Source organism: Amphibalanus amphitrite, unplaced genomic scaffold (genome assembly GCF_019059575.1).
Source record: "Amphibalanus amphitrite isolate SeventyFive unplaced genomic scaffold, NRLGWU_Aamphi_draft 001295F_arrow, whole genome shotgun sequence".
In the NCBI taxonomy this organism is placed as follows: domain Eukaryota; kingdom Metazoa; phylum Arthropoda; class Thecostraca; order Balanomorpha; family Balanidae; genus Amphibalanus; species Amphibalanus amphitrite.
The window spans coordinates 172,054-186,711 of NW_024882788.1; the positions used below are offsets into that span (position 1 = coordinate 172,054).

At 49.7% G+C, this 14,658-nt stretch overlaps 1 pseudogene; it reads left to right on the top strand.

Annotated features, from left to right (window-relative positions):
* The first annotated feature begins 13,703 nt into the window (after window positions 1-13,703).
* Window positions 13,704-14,647, top strand: LOC122371937 (annotated as a pseudogene).
* The last annotated feature ends 11 nt before the right edge of the window (window positions 14,648-14,658 follow it).

Sequence of the window (14,658 nt, forward strand, 5' to 3'; positions counted from 1 at the left end):
CTACTCAACTCCTAAACAAATATTCTTGCTCACTGGCCTGGCGGGTCTAGCGATGATGGCGTTTGGGAGCTTTGTCCCTCCTGCAGCGTCTGAAACTAACATACCGGTAACCGATAAAAGGAAACTTCACGACTTTGGTCAAAAGCATTCGCCCTAATTGCGAAGAAGACGAAACCCGAGGTCTGTAAAAATTGAATAATCTTTTGGGCAACATGCACCACCCTGGCAGCGTCGAATAACATCTTCCTTGATCTGTCAGAGTGACATTGTTTCCCAATGCTCAGCTTATTTAAAAAAAATCATCGGTAACTTGGTGGCACGATTGAACTGTTTGACATAAAGAACTTTAGATTTACCTACCCTTCGAAGTTTAAAAAAAAAAAACATGCGAAGCTTAACCCGCGCCCCGTAGGGCTACCGGCGGACCCTACCACCCGTAGGGGGGGGGGGGGGCGTTTCGGCCCCCCCCCCAAGATCTCGGAAAGTTACCGGCCGATTTTCAAAATTCAAACGACGTTCGATAGCCCCACCCGGGAACTACCTTGTGACCAAATTTCATTGACCTAGGTCAAACCGATGACGTCACAGGTCAGGTCAAAGGTCAGATTTTCACCGTACACAGGCATTTCAAGAAATGTGTTGTGAAATCGAGTTAATTGGTAATTTATTGAAAACCATCGATGGTACATTGTTCGTCAAACACATACTTTGCTATCTGAGGTCACTGATACCAGGTCAGGTCACAGCGAGGTCAGGTCACCGGGGGTCACAATATGAAAGTGTCGTGTGATACATGTTTTATGGTCCATTTTACATGACAAATGCGATTATGTGGGTTAGGCAGTCTTTGGGGCCAGCCTAGGTCACGTTTTGGTGAAGGTCAGGTCAAGGTCAGGTCAAATTAGGTCAAATTTCAAAGTTGATATTTTTGCATAAAATGGGTATCGATTCGATGCAGCTCGTCACGGGGAGTCTAATGGTGGTCTTTGTTTTGCTCTACAAGGTCTAGAATTGCCAAAAATTGAGTTTGAAAATTTGACGTCATCATTTTTGAACAGTTTTTTTCGCTATAACTTGGCCAAAAAACGAAGTATCGATCTGAAATTTGGTATGTAGATAGAAGACGGTAGGTACCTACTATCACATATATTCCGTTTTTTTTCGAAACTCAAAAAACTTTTTGGATTTTTTGGCTAATATATAAAAAAATGCTTTTTTGTTTTTTGGGGGTCAAAACTCAAACATTTCAAAAATCCGAGATAGCAGTTTTGTAGCCCTGTCAATTCTACACTTTTTATGTCTTGATCATTTTTCTGTATCTTCAAAGCTGTAGGTCTGACAGGTCTTCTCGCGAAGGTCTTTTTTCGGTCGAAAATGACAGAGCATGACGTCATTCTGACGGCATTTGTGGCCAACCTATCATAGCCTCTGGAAAAAAATTTTGGTCACAATGTGTAAAATTGATGCCCGGAGGGGTCCTGAAAGTTTGGTGGCGATATCTCCAGCCGTTTAGGAGATATCGACCGAAAAGGACTGGGGGGGCCGTTTCGGCCCCCCTATGGGGCGCGGGTCTTGAACATAATGAAATTTGTAAGACCATAGTTAAAACGTTTTCCACCGTTGAAATAAAAAGTGCACATGCGAAAATACGCAGTGATAATGAATAGTGACAACACCAGTCGTCTTCTGTGAATGAACAATTTTTCCTCCCACCTCGTATATACGTACCTCGTTTCAAGAACCAGGGTCACTGGTTTGGTATGTAACAACTAACACGTTACAGACATGAACGGTTACCTTTGGGCATAGGACGTACTCTACACCAGCCTACCGAGCGTGGTCATTAGTGCCGAACACAACATTCCCTGCACGACCTACCCACCTGTATTGATTATGACGTCATATGAAACACATGCCACGTCAGTTTCTTGGAACATTCCGACAAAGGTTGTTACCCGAGCCAGGCCCGGGCGGACACTTAGGTACAGCACGTAACATATAGCTGACGATAATAATCATTACGGCCTGCGTCCCACTGGGGATGCTCGATTCGCGCAACAACCGGCGTGGCCGGGGTAGTCGGTCGATTCGGTAACCAACACCAAACCCGGTCGCCTGGGATGGTGCTCGCTGTGGGCGGCGAAGGACCGCTGTCGGGAGTTTATAGCAGCGGCTAAAAATGTGCCACTGGGTAGCTTGGCAATTGGTTAGTGGTTAGCACGCATGGGAGCGATGTAAAGAACTGAGGACACTTGCAAAAATGATTTACGAAGCAGTGACTAGTGATTGCTGGTACGGACGGACTGTGAATGATTCTTTATAACTAACTAGTTTTTAAGTTCATTAGTTAGTTCATTCTAAATAAATATTTACTGTCGATATGCAGGGCTACGGAATCGGAACCATTCAGAGTCGACAATTCTGCCTAGAGTCAGAGTCAGAGTCACAAAAAAATTCACTAACTTCAAGAGTCAGCGCGGGCGTAAGGTTATAGGTAGGCAGTTAACCCTATTCCTGGCGGGCTCCGCCGGGACAAGAAACTGGCGGGGGGGGGGCCGATTCGGCCCCCCCTGAGATCTCGAGAACGAAGCAAGATAGCGACAAGCGGTAAACGGCATCGGATACGCACGGCCAAGATCTACAATTTTTACTAGGGTCATTTTCAGGTCAGGTCAAAGATGACGTCACAGGGGTCGAAAAAGTCAAAATGGCGGCACTAGATATGGAGAGAGTTTTTCTCGAATAACTTTCAAATTAGTCAAGATAGGAACAAACTAAGGGCATCATCGTGATCCTCTCGTCAATCCGCATCGAATGATATATATGTTGACCTCGAAAGGTCAAGGTCAAAGGTTGACCTCAGGTCACGTGACCTCGAGGTCATCATGTATATCATTCGATGCGTCTTGACGAGCTGAACACAATGAGACCATCCACGCGTCTGTATCTTGTTCCTGTACGGAGTTATTGGCCAAAAACCTTTGGTGACCTTTGATGACGTCACATGACCTCACAGCTGCCCAACAGCAAAACAGACCTCAAGGTAGTGAAGGTTGATCGTATATGAAGTCATGTATGGTATATGGGGCCATTCCGACCCGTTTTAGTGGTAAAAACAGGGAGTTGATTTTTCCCCCATTGACTTATAATGGGGAGGTCGCGAAATTGACCTGACCTTAGGTCACCGATATCAAAATTCCGAGATATACAAACTGCACATACTGGTACCCTAACTAAACCCTGAAGAGAAGAAATTGATCGGTCAAAAACTCTAGCTCTGGCGTGATTGCAAACTTTTCTGAGGTAGCGTCACCAAACCGCCTCTGGTGACCTGACCTGAGGTCAGATCAACTCAAAATTTTCAGACATGTTGCGTAGAAGCCTTTTAGGAAAAGTCAGAAAATTTGAGCTTCCTAGCTCAACGCGTTTGGGAGATATAACCAAAAAACCTCAGGGGGGGGGCTCCTGAGCCCCCCCCCCCGCCAGGAATAGGGTTAAGGCTTAAATTGTCCGGAGCCGGTTGCGATCCCTCCATAAGCTGGGGTCGGAGTCGAGGTCCGAAAAACAACTATCAATGCGCAATGCACTATCCTGGAGCCTCATGTTTGCGGACTGAGTCGAACTGGTAAGTGCTATCGACCTTTGTTCCTGGAATCGCTCTGTAGTAATGACCAAGGCTGTTCTCACATTAACCTTCCAGGCGGTGGGGGGGGGGCAATTTTTTGCCCCCCCCCCTTTAGTTTTTTCGATATATCTCGAGAACCGCTGCGCCGATCGTCACCAAACTTTCAGTACCCTCCCGGGAGCAGCTAGCGCACATGGTGACCAAAATTTTTTCCAAAGGCTACGATAGGTTGGCCGCTAATGACGTCAGAGTGACGTCATTTTTGCCATTTTCGACCCAAAAAAAGGTTTCGCGGGAAGAGCTGTCAGGCCTACAGCTTTAGAGATACAGAAAAATGTTTTTAACATAAAAGGTGTGGAATTGACAGGACTACAAAAGTGCTATCTCGGTTTTTCGAATTTTTTGGATTTTGACCCCCAAAAATCAAAAAATAGATTTTTTGAATATAATAGCCAAAAAATCCAAGAAGTTTTTTGAATTTCAAAAAAAACGGAATATATGTGATAGCCCCTACCGCCTTCTATCTACATACCAAATTTGAGATCGATACTTCTTTTTTTGGCCAAGTTATAGCGAAAAAAACTGTTCAAAATTGATGACGTCAAATTTTCAAACTCAATTTTTAGCAATTCTAGACCTCGTAGCGCAACACAAAGACCACCATTAGACTCCCCGTGACGAGCTGCATCGAATCGATACCCATTTTATGCAAAAATATCAACTTTGAAATTTGACCTTTTTGACCTGACCTTGACCTGACCTCCACCAGAAAGTGACCTAAACCGTACCTGATGGTCTTATAACCAACACCATTGAGCTTGAAATGAAAAACTGGCCATAAAACATGCATCGCATAACCTTAGTAAAGTTGGGCTCATGTGGTGACCCTTGGTGACCTTTGGTGACCTGACCTGTGACCTGACCTGGTATGACCAGTGACCTCTAATAGCAACATATGTACTAGACAACTGACGCCTTATCGCTGATTTTCGACAAAATGCGTTTTACTCGGTGTTATAGCGCTTTCCCTAGAAGCCCCGTGAACGGTGAAACATTTTATCTTTGACCTGACCTATGACGTCATCGGTGACCCCGAGGTCAATGAAATTTGGTTTCCCTCGACAAATTTGACAGGGCTATCGAACGCCGTTTGAATTTTCCGGATCCGTCCAGTAGTTTCGGAGATACGGGGGGGGGGGCAAAAAAGTGCCCCCCCCCCACCGCGCGGAAGGTGGCTGGTAGGCCCACCGCCTGCCGGGTTAAAAATTGCATCGGTCATGGCAGCACTTGTCTATGAGATTGACCATTACCGAAATAGATAAAACAGTCGCAGTGGTAGCATTACATCTGCGGCATGAATTCTTCACAGGTTATTACGAGACTGGGGTATGTATGTTTAATTGGCTCCGTTGTAAATATTGACCATGAAGTAAGGGTAAACCCTTGTTTTGTTATTGCCATTTAACATCAACGGTAAAAGCATGACGGAAGTAGGGGAGAGTGGGGCAAAGCGGCCACCCTAACGCTTCTCACGATGCCAACGCTTGATTTTTAAACTTGGAAAGATTCTTTCTATACCAATGTGATCCCTATTAAGTTGCCTTTTATTTCAACCGCGTTTTATTTCCAAAGACGTTCACATATGGAAGACATTGACAAAACATTAAACCTATGCATATTGGCCACTTTGCCCCATACCCTGGGGCAAAGCGGCCACCGGCGTCTTCTCAAGTCCCGATATGAGAAACAAAATAGTTGCCTCATGTACGACTAGGGTATTTGATGGTGACAAGGTTTAAGCGAGGATGGATGTTTGCTTTGTCAGCATCCCACTTGTAGGTAAACAAAGAAAGGATTTTCATGAAAAAACATTTAATTGCATTATTTGGTAACTCATGCAGCTGAAAAGTGGCCAAGATGAATGCATGACGACACATTTGAATATAAATATGTTTTTTATCCAGATGGAAACAACTTATGGCCAATTGGGGGGTGGCCACTTTGCCCCGGCCACTTTGCCCCGCGCATACCGTCCGAGACAAAAATATTCCAGCTTAGCTATTAGTGGGGAAAAAAACATTAAAATTGGTAGAATACATGTACGATAACCATGCAATACATGGACAAGAACGCTTATAAAAATTCCAAACGGTTATGGAATAACATAGCATTTAAAAATTGTAAACATAGTTGGTAACGTGGCAAGAAATGCTTTTCCGTGTTTCACAGAACAATGGTGATGGGCCTGAAACCCCGGTCTGGCTCATTCGAACGACCGTGAAGAGAAGTATAATTGGAAACCATAAATTGGAACTGACGCCAGCTATGAAGGGCTAAAACGATGGGTGGCCGCTTTGCCCCGGGTGGCCGCTTTGCCCCACTCTCCCCTACATAGGTATATTGAAATGTTACAGGAGAATATGGTGAAATTCAGCGGTAAATATTTTTTCCGCTTCCCCTTCGAGCTGCCAGCAAACATAGAGACAATTAGCTATGCTATGCGTAACCAATCTCAGCGCAAACCTCACAACCAAGTCCCTCCAGGAAAACACTGTAGCTGTACAAAAAGGGGCTATTGGTATATTCAGCCCAAATGAACGCGACACAAACACACTAGCAAGTATACAAGTCTCAACCGAGACTGCCCTGCCAACGGGCCGCCACCCCTCCCCCCGCGCGGCGCAATGGTGTCCCCACCCAAACTAGAAACCCTGTCGTGTGTCCTCCCCCGGAAAAAGTCCTAACTAGAAAAAAAAACCGGGGGACCTAGCTGGGGAAAAACCACATTTTGTGGAAAAAACCCATCTTTATTTAAGAGTGTGGTGCGTGTAAAAAAAAAGCCCCAAAAATGGTGGTGGGTGGGTGGGAAACGCAAAAACATTTCAGAGCGAGAACACTGCTGACTTGCGTCAGACCGGGCGGCTTAGAACAGAGTGACCGCGCAAATGCACTCAAACCCCGCGCCGTCACCGTCACGTGACACAAGTCGCTCCACCAATCAGATGAGGCCGCCGCCTTAGCGGCCTTGCCGCCCGGGGGCGCAGGCGGCCGCCCGCCTGCCGCCGAACGCTGCTCGCAGAGCCCGGCCCTCCGGGGCCGCCCCAAAGACGCTCGTTGTGTCGCGGAAAAACCGGTTATATCTTGTCATATAAACCGGGCGTATTTTCCGCTTCCCCTTCGAGCTGCCAGCAAACATAGAGACAATTAGCTATGCTATGCGTAACCAATCTCAGCGCAAACCTCACAACCAAGTCCCTCCAGGAAAACACTGTAGCTGTACAAAAAGGGGCTATTGGTATATTCAGCCCAAATGAACGCGACACAAACACACTAGCAAGTATACAAGTCTCAACCGAGACTGCCCTGCCAACGGGCCGCCACCCCTCCCCCCCGCGGCGCAATGGTGTCCCCACCCATTCAATACATCCACCCAGACACCAATGCGCCATAATAAAACACCCCCTTCCCGAAACCAGCAGACCGAATGGGGGATACAAATTAACACAAAAGACCTACAGTCGCCGCCAGTGTCGAGACCAGTGGCGGAACCCACCCAAATACGTGCTTGGTTGAAGGAAGGTAATTAGTTCCTCAACCTGGCCCGAAGCTTACCAGAAACGCCACGATCCCTTAAACCTGCCAACATGAATGTGAGCGATACAGCGGTCACCAATGAAGAGCAATATTACGGCATTTATACCGAAGCCCTCACAGGACTAACAACCAGTAGCATTAGCCACTACTGAGATGATAGCCTCCACCAAGTAAAGGCCCTCGATATACCCGCCGAAAAAACAACCATCCATGAGTTCTGAGGCATCTGACAACAGAAGCTGTATTCTCCTTTACCTTGAACCCTATGCACATGCCTTTCAGCGCGACCATTAATTTTCCCATAACTTTGGAAGGGGTTAGAACAGCATCAACGAAGGTCGTTGACAGCCGCCCAGCAAAAAAGGGGAGGGCTCTCAGCCCGCTCCAGGAATCAGGCTGTTGTAGGAGGGGACGCCCGCGGGCAGACTAGCGAGCTGCCCAGAGGCCGTGTAGAAGGGACACCCCCGGGCAGACTAGCGGGCTGCCCCGAGGCCGTTGTAAAAGGGGACACCCCCGGACAGACTAGCGAGCTGCCCCGGGGTCGTTGTAGAAGGGGACACCCTGGGGCAGACTAGCGAGCTGCCCCGGGGTCGTTGTAGAAAGGGACACCCCCGGGCAGACTAGCGAGCTGCCCCGAGGCCGTTGCAGGAGAGGACACCCCCGGGCAGACTAGCGAGCTGCCTCGGGGTCGTTGTAGAAGGGGATACCCCCGGGCAGACTAGCGAGCTGCCCCGGGGTTGTTGTAGAAGGGGACACCCCCCCGGGCAGACTAGCGAGCTGCCCCGGGGTCGTTGTAGAAGGGACACCCCCCCCCCCCCGGGCAGACTAGCGAGCTGCCCCGGGGTCGTTGTAGAAGGAGACACCCCCCGGGCAGACTAGCGAGCTGCCCCGGGGTCGTTGTAGAAGGGGACACCCCCCCCCCCCCGGGTAGACTAGCGAGCTTCACCCAGGACTTGCAGAATTGGGCATCCCAAGATTCTCCGAATGTCTAGGGCAATTACCCGACCTGAATACCAAAAATACCCGCTTTTGAAATCTGATAGTATCCGCATCACCCGCAACGGGCAACAAGCTTGCCTTTCCGCGAATATCCGGATTGATCAGGGACCAAATGACCAGCATACAGACAGCCCCTACGCTGTAAACAGGCCAATATGGGTATAAAGGTTGCCGCTGCTTCCTAGCTCGACACGTTTAGGAGGTGCTTACTGCCTCCAAACGCCGAGCTGGCTCAATGTCACCCATAGAAGGTACAGTAACTCACCCACCAACCAACCATAGGCAGGTCCTGAGTGACGTCAACTGATGCTGGCGAGGGGTACCCCGTACCAGTGCCCCAAACTTTGTTGATTTAGGTGTGAAACGACATCCAAATGAAAATCATTTTTCACTCGCCTCCATTTTTTAATAGCCCATTTTTCACTCACAACTTTACCAACAAAAAGCATTTGCATGGATCGATAGCCATTTATTTTACTTCCCACATACCAGCCTTGTATTAAATTTTGCTGTACATTCTTTTTCCAGTCTTTTAGGCCTTATCTGACCATCAATTTTCCACCCTTATCCCTTATTTGGTGAGTAATTTTCATAGACCCGGGAAACAGGTGGGCAGCGGGGGCGCTTGCCCCCCCCCCCCCACTGAGAGCCGAGGGGACGGCGCCCCCTCAACATTGAGGCAGCGAGAAAGGATCTTTCCTCCCTTTTCCGGACTTCCTCTTGTTTCCTTTATACATCTAAACATCAACACCCGGCATTTTCCTTGCCATCTGAATGGTTTCTGCTGTTACAGTATCGATTTGACATCTGCCGTTGTCATCCCGCTTTTGTTTGGGCCTGGCCTTGGCCATAGGTAAGTTTGGCAGGCCAGCTTTTATACTGGACCATTTTGAGTCAACCTTTAGAAATACCTAACGTACAACGGTGGTAAAATCGTTGCTACAGGTATAACACAGGTTACCCGCTCCGGGTGTAAGGGAGGGGTGTGGGGCATGAGTGCACTTACGTGGTGCGTCACGTGGGTGCTTGGAAGGACGGTATGGGATTAAAAGCTCAGCGACACTAAGGGATGTGGTGTCTTCGGTTATCGTTAGCCACCTCAGAATCACCGGCGTAGGGCCTCAGAGCCGCCGGTAAGGGGCCTTTAGAGGCACTGGTGTGGGAATGTCATGCAGGTGCCGGTGTGGGCGCTCAGAGGTGCCAGTATGATTCTCTCAGAGGCGCCGGTGAGGGTCCTTACAGGCGTTGCTGTGGGCCCTCATAGACGCTGGTGTGGAGCCGTTACAGACGGGTGTGGGGCCTGAGCTGCTGACGCTAACCCTCTACAAGCCGGCAGGGGTTCTCAGTGACCGGCAAGAGGCCCTTAGGCCAGCAGAAGAAGTTCTGTGGGGTCCTTAGAGACCGGCATGGTACTATCATACGCCGGTGGGGCCCTGAGAGTCACCGGACCGGTGTGGGGCCCTCAGAAGTCACCAGTGGGTGGCCTATAGATGCGCAGGTATTGGGTAGGGTAGGGATTAGGGTCCTCGCTCTCAGAGTCTCCGATATAGGGCATTTATAGGCACTAGTGTAGGCACTCAAGAGTTGGGGATGTGAAACCCTCAGACACCGGTGTGGGCCCTCATAGGCGCCGACTAGGGCCCCCACAGTTGCCGTTATAGGGCCATCAGAAAAATAATTGTGGGACCATCACAGGCAGGAAATGCCCCTAGAACTGGGCCCTCATAGGCCGGTAAGAACTTTCAGAGGCCAGTAACGGGCCTTGGGAGACCACTGAGGAGCCCTTATAAAGGCCCAGGAGGCCCTCAGAATCCGGCGTAGGGCCCTTAAAGAGATCTTAGTGTGGCAATTAGGGTCCATGAGGAGCTCTAACGTGCCCCATGGGGCCCTTCTATATGGCCATTGTTAACCCCCAGTGGTCAAATGGCGCCGCAGGGCCCCTCGGACCCGAGCGAGGCTCCCTTTGAACCCGATGGGGAGGTGGGGTACGTGTCCCCTTAGACCCCTAGCTACGCCACCGTTTCATATGCATCATGTCAGGTATTTATATGCTCACCCCCCCCCCTGAAAATTGTTCCCGGCCCCCCAGGAATTTTCCTTTGACCACCCAAGCCAAAATACAATTTTGGGACACTGAGGGGAACTCCCAGTCCTAACAACGCATACTGACTTCCTTCATTTTAACTATTAATGATAGTACCTGACCTGTATTGTTCAATGTTCATTCGCTGTTTTGCAGGAGAAAGGTCATCTCATATTTTATAGCGACAAGTAGAAATAATTTGCTAAGAAATAGACCGCTTTGAAGATAGTTACAGACGATTTAACAACCCTCAGCAGCAGCAGCAAACCAAGGTTGAAAACACGTCTAACGTTAGACTTGCTATAGATTCATTTTTTATCTTCGGGCTTCGCCTAACGATTTTATCATAATTTTATTACTATCATAGTATCTCACTTTCCACCAGCATTGCCCTCATGTCCCTATTGGTGGAACCAAACACCCCTCAAAAATGCCGATATCGCCCATGCCCAAGCGTTCACAATCCACCCTATCGGGTCCCCTAGAACCTTCATTAACAGATATGTACCGGCCCCGTACATGGAATAACGTACCTTTCAAAACCCCGGCCACCTTGGCCTATACCTGACGATGTCCCGTAAGACCTGCTAGGCAGTACCACTGCGAGCAAGATGAGCTGGGAGGGGTCGGAACTCCCTCAGCTGACGTGGGAGCTGTGAAGGAATCCTTCAGCGGCCAGAGAAGACTCTGGCAAAGCGGGCCGGCCCCGCCGAGTGTGCCGATCAGTCGCCGTTCAGACTCGGATGCCAACCACCAAGCCATGAAGAAGAAAAAAAAAAACAGATTGTGTCACAACCATTTTTAGCCGAAATCTCGTATCAAAAGGGGGTTATATATACCGGGGCCATTTATCTCACAATGCGTGTGATGACATATCGGCAGGATATGCATATTGCATACCAATATTACTATGATGATTGTCGCTTATGCATGTCTAGGCAAGGCTCTATTGACCAACGACAAGAAAGGCACCTCACTCTGGCAAAAAAAAAACTATTTACAAACGCCACTACCATAAAAAAAACGAAACACAGTTCACTCGTACCTCAATGCAGAGTGAGAGCCACACATCATGGGCTACCCTAAAATTGCATCCTAGAAAATGGCATGCCTACCTACTGCAGCCTTTAAACATGGGTGTGAAAACTTCCTCTGGGTAATAGCCTGTAACTTACTATGCTATCGCTAATGCATCCCAAAACCATCTTACATAATTCCCCATCTAATCCATAATATCCTAGTCCGCCGAGACTTATCACACCCAAACTGGGTTCCACTGTATCACCTCTGTACCTCCATGCATCACCCACTAAACCTTTCATTCCAACCTATCAACACCAGATAACAATACCACTTAGACCAATGCCATTGCATTGCTTATCCTTAGCATGAACTCCATTTACCCTCTCAAGTCTCACCCGGTAGTTGGTACCCTTGTTATCAACAATCCCTAACCCACTCAAGGCCGTCCCACTAATGAAAACCCGCTCGGACACGCTCGGACAGAGCCAACATCACCAGCAGCTCATTCTCCACGGGGCACGCCCACCTGGCACACCTTACGCCAGTAACCGTTCACCTGTATGGGAACCACAGTTCAACCAACACCAGGCACCACAAAACGGCAATTTTACCAACTCTCTGCACAACCACCGGCCAACACCACGTGGCCACCAACCCTACGCCGGCCAGGCCGTGCACTCTGAGCTGCTACACCGAGAAAGCATGAGCTGATTCCACTCACGCGGAGTGTAGAATGGCAAAGTCCGGCGCTCCGTTCCAGGGAAGAAACAAAAAACAGTTACAGCTATGTTACACCTAGCAAATACCTACACCCAATCTCCCAAAATCTGAAGAACACACCAAGCCTATTTCTACCAGCAGTCCAAGTTTCGTTGTTTCATCTAACCTTCAAAGAACCTATAATACCGGGCATTTGCCGACCCATTGCTCATCGACCCTCTTCTTACCGTGATAGCATAACATAAACACAAAAACCAGACCTCATGCCGAAAATGAAAAAAAATAAGACAGAAACAACAAACCAGTAAAAAATAAACATAAAAACCCGAGAGGAAAAAAACATGCTCGTCAATCATAACATTGATATAAACCGAACTTATACTCCCCTTGATGTCTTCCAGCTTCCACTGAACACGACCGCAGTAAAACGCAAAAACATTTCAGAGCGAGAACACTGCTGACTCGCGTCAGACCGGGCGGCTTAGAACAGAGTGACCGCGCAAATGCACTCAAACCCCGCGCCGTCACCGTCACGTGACACAAGTCGCTCCACCAATCAGATGAGGCCGCCGCCTTAGCGGCCTTGCCGCCCGGGGGCGCAGGCGGCCGCCCGCCTGCCGCCGAACGCTGCTCGCAGAGGCCGGCCGGCTCCGGGGCCGCCCCAAAGACGCTCGTTGTGTCGCGGAAAAACCGGTTATATCTTGTCATATATAACCGGGCGTATTTAAACAGGGCTGCTGAGTCGGAGTCGGAGTCGGTCGGAGTCGACAGTTCGGACCGGAGTCGGAGTCGGAGTCAATTTTGGAAACCGGAGCCGGAGTCGGGGTCGGAGTCACCGAAAATCCTTCGACTCCGCAGCCCTGCCAGGCCTCTACGGAGTCGGAGTCGGATTTGGAGGCCGTCGGAGTCGACATTTCTGTCTGGAGTCAGAGTTGGTTTTTGAAAGCCGGAGTCGGAGTCGGAGTCACCGACAATCCATGCACTCCGCATTCCGCAACCCTGATTTTAAATAACGATTTTCTTAAGAGATGCAATTTGTGGGCTTCCGTTTTAAGTATGAACCGTTAAAGCTGCTTATCATTCAATTTTCGACATTCCAATACCCTGTAACCATCATCACGATAGACAGGCATTGATTCCCAAGCAGATATATCGTCGACGACTCAAACAGTTCAGGTTCTGTCTTCTTTCCCTCAGAACGCAATGAAGCAGGTATGTTTGGCAGGTATACGTTCATTGCTGAGCTATTTCCTAAGAACCCATCATTTTACGCCTCCATTTCCCCTCCTGCTTTATAGAGCCTCCTCACGCCACAGGGACATCAGCATTGACGTCCTGTCCCACAGGATATTTACGTTGGACAGGCGTGTCCAGATATCGCCACACAGGTGTAAACAGAGCTGCGTGCGAGCCGTCCTTGTCGCCGCTTCCAGCAGCGCGCCGGCCGGCGATCCATTGTTCGATCACCCAGTGGCCTCCTCATTCCCTAGCAACGAGCCAAAACATTGCCCCTACAGTGTCTGACAGGCAGGCGGAGCTAATAGCAGCGCCCCAGTACTGGATACATGTCCCGAGTGTGTGTCAGAGGCTGTACTGGCTGGTCGGAGAAGTTTTACCAGAACACCTGCAGATCACTTACGTGTGAGTGTCCATTCGGGAAACGTCCCTTGAGGTCTTTCCCGGCATCAGGCCAGGTCCGATTATCGCTGAGGCAACACGTCCAGAGTCGATTCTCGTTCTTCCTTTCTCGTATCTCATTTCCCTCCACCATGCGTGAGGTGATCTCCATTCACATCGGCCAGGCCGGTGTCCAAATGGGCAACGCCTGCTGGGAACTCTACTGCCTCGAGCACGGCATCCAGCCCGACGGCCAGATGCCATCCGACACCAACACGGCCAACGACGACAGCTTCAACACGTTCTCTCCGAGACGGGCTCCGGTAAGCATGTGCCGCGCGCCATGTTCATAGACCTCGAGCCAACTGTGATTGACGAGGTGCGCACGGGCACGTACCGCCAACTCTTCCACCCGTCTCAGCTTCAGTCCGGCAAGGAGGACGCCGCCAACAACTACGCCCGCGGACACTACACCATCGGCAAGGAGGTCGACGAGGTGTCCATGGACCGCATCAGGAAGCTGGCCGACCAGTGCACCGGCCTGCAGGGCTTCCTCATCTTCCACTCGTTCGGCGGCGGCACCGGCTCCGGCTTCACCTCGATGTTGATGGACGGCTTAGCGTCGACTACGGCAAGAAGTCCAAGCTGTGCTTCTCGATCTACCCAGCCCCGCAAGTGGCCACAGCCGTGGTGGAGCCGTACAACGCACTGCTCTTCACGCACACAACTCTGGAGCACACTGAGGTGGAATTTATGGTCGACAACGAGGCCATTTACCAGCTGTGCCAGAAGAACTGGACATCGAGCGCCCGACGTACACCAACCTGAACGGCTCATCAGCCAAAGTGGTCTCCTCAATCACTGCCTCGTTGCGCTTCGAAGGAGCGTCAACGTGGACTCACGGAGTTCCAGACGAACCTGGTGCCGTATCCGCGCGCATCCCAATTCCCGCTAGTCACATACGCACAGTCATCTCGGCCGAGAAGGCCAGCACGAG